General features: G+C 45.3%; 1 pseudogene; it reads right to left on the bottom strand.

Annotated features, from left to right (window-relative positions):
• Positions 1–844: 844 nt before the first annotated feature.
• Positions 845–1282, bottom strand: LOC113837152 (annotated as a pseudogene).
• Positions 1283–5545: the final 4263 nt, after the last annotated feature.

Below are 5545 nucleotides of genomic sequence, written 5' to 3'. Positions count from 1 at the left end.
TATGTTGTATTTGGATAGCATAATCAGGGGGTGGCTTTGCTTCCCCCTTCCCTGGGGTGAGTGACTGGAAGACTCTTATATGGTAACACATTCCAAGAGGCCAACACAGAGGGTTGGATTGGGTGCAGACAAAGGTCACCAGAAGGATGTAGATATTCATCCAGGAAAACCTATGAAAGAAATGAGGATTGCACCAAAGGACAAGAAGAGTTAAAAGAGCTGAGGAGAGAAAAGGGGAGGGCATAAAGGTCTGCCTTAGACAACCCTGATGCACAGGGAGTGGGGGTCTGGAGACAAAATTGACTGTCGTGCTAAAATTTCCTTTAGAAGGGATTACATCTCTCATGAATCACACACATCCAATCAATCACAACAAATACAAGATGAATTTAATTTCTCTGTACAGAGAACAATGGCTGGCTCCATGTGTGCCAGAGGCAAGGGCTCACCTCCATTGGAAGAAGGTGAGGCCTATAGAAACCAGGAGAGGGCCATTTGAGCTCATGGGTATTCTGCCAGGGGCTGGGCATCTAACCTCAGCTGGAGACTTTCCATCACAGTCAGGATAAGGCTGTGCTAAATGACCCCTAAGCCTCAATTATACTATTTTTCCTTAAACCAACGTGTAATGTCCACATTCTACCAAGAATTCTACTGTAGTGTTTACTGTGAGTTAGCTCCTGTACCCTCACCAAGATATTGTGAGGGCAAGAAATGTTATCACTTGCAGATTCCCACTTAACAGACAATGGAACCATAGTTGAAAGTCTTGTTTTTGCTTTTTTTCCCTTCAGTGATTAATAGAAAATCTATTTATGCAAGAATAGAATCTTCCTTGCCAAACCTAACAGGAGAGGTTAAATGTTTGGTCTCCCTTCCTGGATAAGTTGCTCCTTTGTGGCCCTTTCTGTTTTGAAAACATAACACCAACACATGAGGGGCCCAAAGTCAGTACAGCTCCTAAAAGTGAGTTCTTGGGAGTGGGTCTGAAATTAGGATAAATATGTGCTGATCTTGCATAGGTCCAAAGAATCAAGGCAGGATCTTCAAGGTACCTTTGGGGTCGTTGCACTGAAGCAGATACTCCTGTTTGAGCCAGGCCCTTATGCTCAAGCGTTCAACCTGAGCCTTTCCGGTCTCCAGAGACAAGTCCTGCTCAGCTGGGTCAAGTGTACTGGGGAAGAGTGGCCAGGAGCACAGGCTTATACTTGGCACCCAATATCTTGGCTCTTGTTTTGCCTTTTAATCTGCCCTCCTTCTCACCCTTTCCCTCTGAAGTCATCTGGCCTTAAACGTGGTGAGTCACAGACCGCCCCATCTGCATGGTGCTCATTACAGGAGGATGTACCTTGAGTGAGTTCTCTGAGGGGAAGAGGGCAGAATTCTCCACTTGCAATGTACTAATCAATAGTTACCCTGGTTGGGTACTGTCCAGGGTGCCGGGGACAGACAGCACCATCTACAGGACCAAGGCCCAGATTAATGGACAGAATAGACAAATTAACAGAAAGACTAAGTAGCAACTGCCCGATCAGGCATTAGTCCAAAGGATCAGGAGGACATTCTGTACTCGAAGGACTCCAAAAGTGAAAAGGCATGAGCTTTCCTCACTGGAAGAGGAAGCATGCCTTGAGAAGGATGCTAAGGGGAAAGGAAGGACGGAAGCTACACTTTTGACCAGAAGCCATTGGTTTAGTTTCTCTGGAGGATAGTGTAGGAGTGTCCAGAGAAGCCAGGTCCAAGTTGGGAAATCTGCAGGACCTTTCATGGCCTCGCTAATGAGTTTGGATCTCTTCCTGAGAGCAACGCTTGCTTAACATTATAACTGTATTATATGTTTATAACTTAAAATCCCAGTTATACTCTTCGTTCCCAACAAGAGCCCCCTTCATATGGGAGTAAGTTTTGAATGGCCTGTGTTTACCTAGCAGCCGAGAGCCCAGTTCATTCCGCAGCTACCTCAGCCAGGTGAAGAGTCACCGCCTGTGTGGACATTGACCTGTACCTCCCCAGACTGCTTTGCCACTCTCTGGTGAGAACACAAAGCTGGTCATGGCATACAGCAGTAAATATACCTCTGAAAAGGAACACTCCCCTCCATCCAGCCAGCTCCTGGGCTCAGAGTGAGTGGGTTTGTGGAAGGTAATGAAGAGCCAGCCGATGCAGAGCTATGGTGGAAGCTCTCACTGGAGTCTTCATTCTCTTCAGGCACCCAAGGCAGGAGGAACAGACCCTGGTTCCTCAGTCACAGGCTGCCACAAAGGTTTAGACCCTATGTGCGCCAAGCCTGGGGACCTACTCCTGTGCAGTGTTACCCCAGGAAGGACAGGGGTGGCGATGAAGAAAGCTAAAGCTGTGCTAATCCGAATTCACAGAGAAAGCAACCACACTTCTCTAAGGCAGTCTCTAAACAGTTCCAAAATCTGTGTGTGCTTATCCCTAACAAAGGTTCTACTGAGTAGAGAGCCGTCTGCTTATCCTAGACGGCTTCTATGTAAACTTTGTCTTCAGACAATGTGAGCATTTTCCTTGCATGCTAACTTGACCACTTTCAAAATGTATAGCATCTGCTGAAATTATCCCACTCTATCTTAATTCCATTCTTTCAACTGGGAGACTGATATAGATTTACACTGACTTCACAAAAATACTAGATTTTTATCTTGGGCTCCATGGTACCCATAGGAGTACAAACAGCATACATAGGCTTGTCACGGGAAACTTTCTTTTTGTTGTTGTTGTTTTTCGAGACAGGGTTTCTCTGTGTAGCTTTGGAGCCTATCCTGGCACTCTCTCTGGAGACCAGGCTGGCCTTAAACTCACAGATATCCACCTGCCTCTGCCTCCCGAGTGCTGGGATTAAAGGCGTGTGCCACCAGCGCCCGGCTGGAAATTTTCTTTATAAAAATATTAAATGTTGCAGTGATGGTGGCCCTGCCCAGCCCTATGTATGAGAAGAAACATTCTCTCCTTTCTTCCCACAAATTGAATACCTATTAAATAGACAGGAATTGGAAGGTGTCAGAGGTATGGTGAACCAGGACAGGTGTGGTACCTATGGAAGACAAATCTGCGAGGATGCAAAACAGACTCCCAGGAAAAAGAATGTAGCGTAGGCTAGTTTCCCTTTGTGATTAAGGATGTTACAAAAAAGAAACTCGCCAGAGGGAGCGTTTATTTTGGCACAGGTTTAAGGATTGCAGCCCACCATGTTAGGGAAACATGATAGCAGGAGCCCAAACAGGTGTCACCCTTGGTCTACACTCTGGAAGCAAGAGTGGACAGGAAGTACTGTTGTGCTATCAACCCCTGAGGCCCATCCTTGTTGACCTGCTTCCTCTAGCTAGCCCCCACCTTCCAGAGACTCTACAACTTTCCCAGTCACCAGCTGGGGACCAAGTGTTCAAATGTATGCACCTATGGGGAAAATTTGGGGGAAGGGTTGAATTTAAGAGAGTCAAAAAGGAAAAGGAGCATATGCCTGTATAACTCTATGCAGATATGAAACATACATGCACATATGACTATACAACATACTTGATTCAGCATGAGGGAAGGATCAAAGAACTAGAGGCAGATGGCAAGGATGGAAAGGCCGACAGGTGGGAGCGGTCGCGGTGTCCAGGGCTGACTCAGAAAAGGGAATGGTCCAGGAGGGAAAACCTCAGGTTATAGACTTCTGTCCATGCCATCATTCCGGAGGAGAGATAGCTTGTGGCACAGTGTTCTGAGAGTCCATCCTAGTGGAGTTTCTGAGTCTTACAAGGGTGACTGGGGCGGCTTAGCTTATTATAAAGATAGGACCTGGATAAGGAAGGCCTGGAGGACAGGATGGAAGGCCTCACCAGATGCAGCCACCGAGTTGGGAAAATGAAACAAACTTAGATCACAAAACCAATACTACACATTCCATTAGACTCATGCCAACGATCCTTTATGGTGTATACATATTTTCTCTATTCAAATGTCCCCTACTGCAATAAATTGTCCATATCCAAACCTTGCAAACTGGGAGTGATCTGGTACCCACAACAGGCAAAGGAAGAGCACCGCAGGTCCCAGAGATGCACATTATTGAGAAGGGTCAGTTTATGTTATTTTTAAATGTTCATCCTTATTTATGTGTATGTGCTCTGTGTGAGTGCATGTCACCAAATGGGTGCAGTGCTTGCAGAAACCAGAAGAAGGCATTAGGTCCCCCTGGAGCTAGGGTTACAGCAATAATGCGCTTTCTTACGTAGGTTCTGGGAGCATAACCCAGTGGGTCCTCTGGAGAGCAGCAAGGCCTCTTGACTGCTGGGCCATCTCCCCATCTGCACCAATTTATATTCACTTTTCCCATTTATTGATAATGTTTTTTCTCACATAATATTATATCCTGATTACAGTTTCCCCTCCCTCTACTCCTCCAAGTTCCTCCCCACCTTCTCTCCCATCTGGATCCACTCCCTTTCTGTCTCTCATGAGGAAACAAACAGGCTTTTAGGGGATAATAATAAAATAAAAAAACTAACACATCAAAATTGGACAAAAAAGAGGAAAAGAGCCCAAGAGAAGGCACAAAATAGAGTGTATTAGTTCCCCAGAGCTCACATAAAATCTAACACAAAACATGTGGCTTGAACAGAAAACGTTAGTTCTCTCCCAATGCTGGAGGCCAGAAGGCAGAGGGAGATACTGGCCATGTTACAGCCCTTCAGAATCTCCCATGGAGACTCCACCCTGTGCTCTCTTAGCTGCTGGTAAGGACCACTGACTCTTGGGGTTCCCCGGTTTGTAGACACACTCTTACTTTAACTTAAACCTCCAACTTCATAAGCATTTTCCTGGTGTCTTTGGACATACTACCACTCCCGTTTCTTCCTCATCTTCACAGAACAGTTTTCTGGTGACTTTGTGTTTCCACTTGGAGAACTCATCTTAACCAATTCCATCTAAGTTATCTTAGTACTCACATTCTGGAGTTCTGGGAACCAGGGCTTAGGAGTATCTCTTGGAATACAATGCAACCCATACCCCAGGATTGGTGGGGATCATCAGACCCAAAGCAAAGCTGTATCACAGATGACAAGTGAGAAAGCCCCTGTCTGTGCCATCTCAATTAGAATCTGAAGCTTTAGGGTCCTCAATGACCCATTGAGAGATCAATCTTCCTACCACCTGTATTTATTCTTAGAAAGTCCTTAGCTTGTGATGACTGTGGGCCTGGGGTCTTGTGAATGCATCAACACGGGAGAATAACAGACAAATAAATAACAAATATGGAGAAAAAGGGAAGTGTGTGGGATGTACAAAGGGAGGAGAATCCTGTGTTGATGTGGTAAGTGTGGTACCTGTTCAATCGAAATTCAGTATTGCAGTTAGATGTGTAAGACTAGAAAATACTGGGCATTAGCTACACTTAAAACAAGATGGAGGAAATTCTCATTAAAAATCAGTATAAACATTTCAAAAACATACCATGTTCACAACATGAAATGTAGGATTAAGGTCTCTTTATTCCAGAAGACACCAAGGTAAAACACAGGCCAGAGCTAGGTTATAG

Source organism: Cricetulus griseus, chromosome 8 (genome assembly GCF_003668045.3).
Source record: "Cricetulus griseus strain 17A/GY chromosome 8, alternate assembly CriGri-PICRH-1.0, whole genome shotgun sequence".
Taxonomy (NCBI): domain Eukaryota; kingdom Metazoa; phylum Chordata; class Mammalia; order Rodentia; family Cricetidae; genus Cricetulus; species Cricetulus griseus.
Note: the sequence above shows the minus strand (reverse complement) of the source record. Positions and strands in the feature narration are given on the sequence as shown.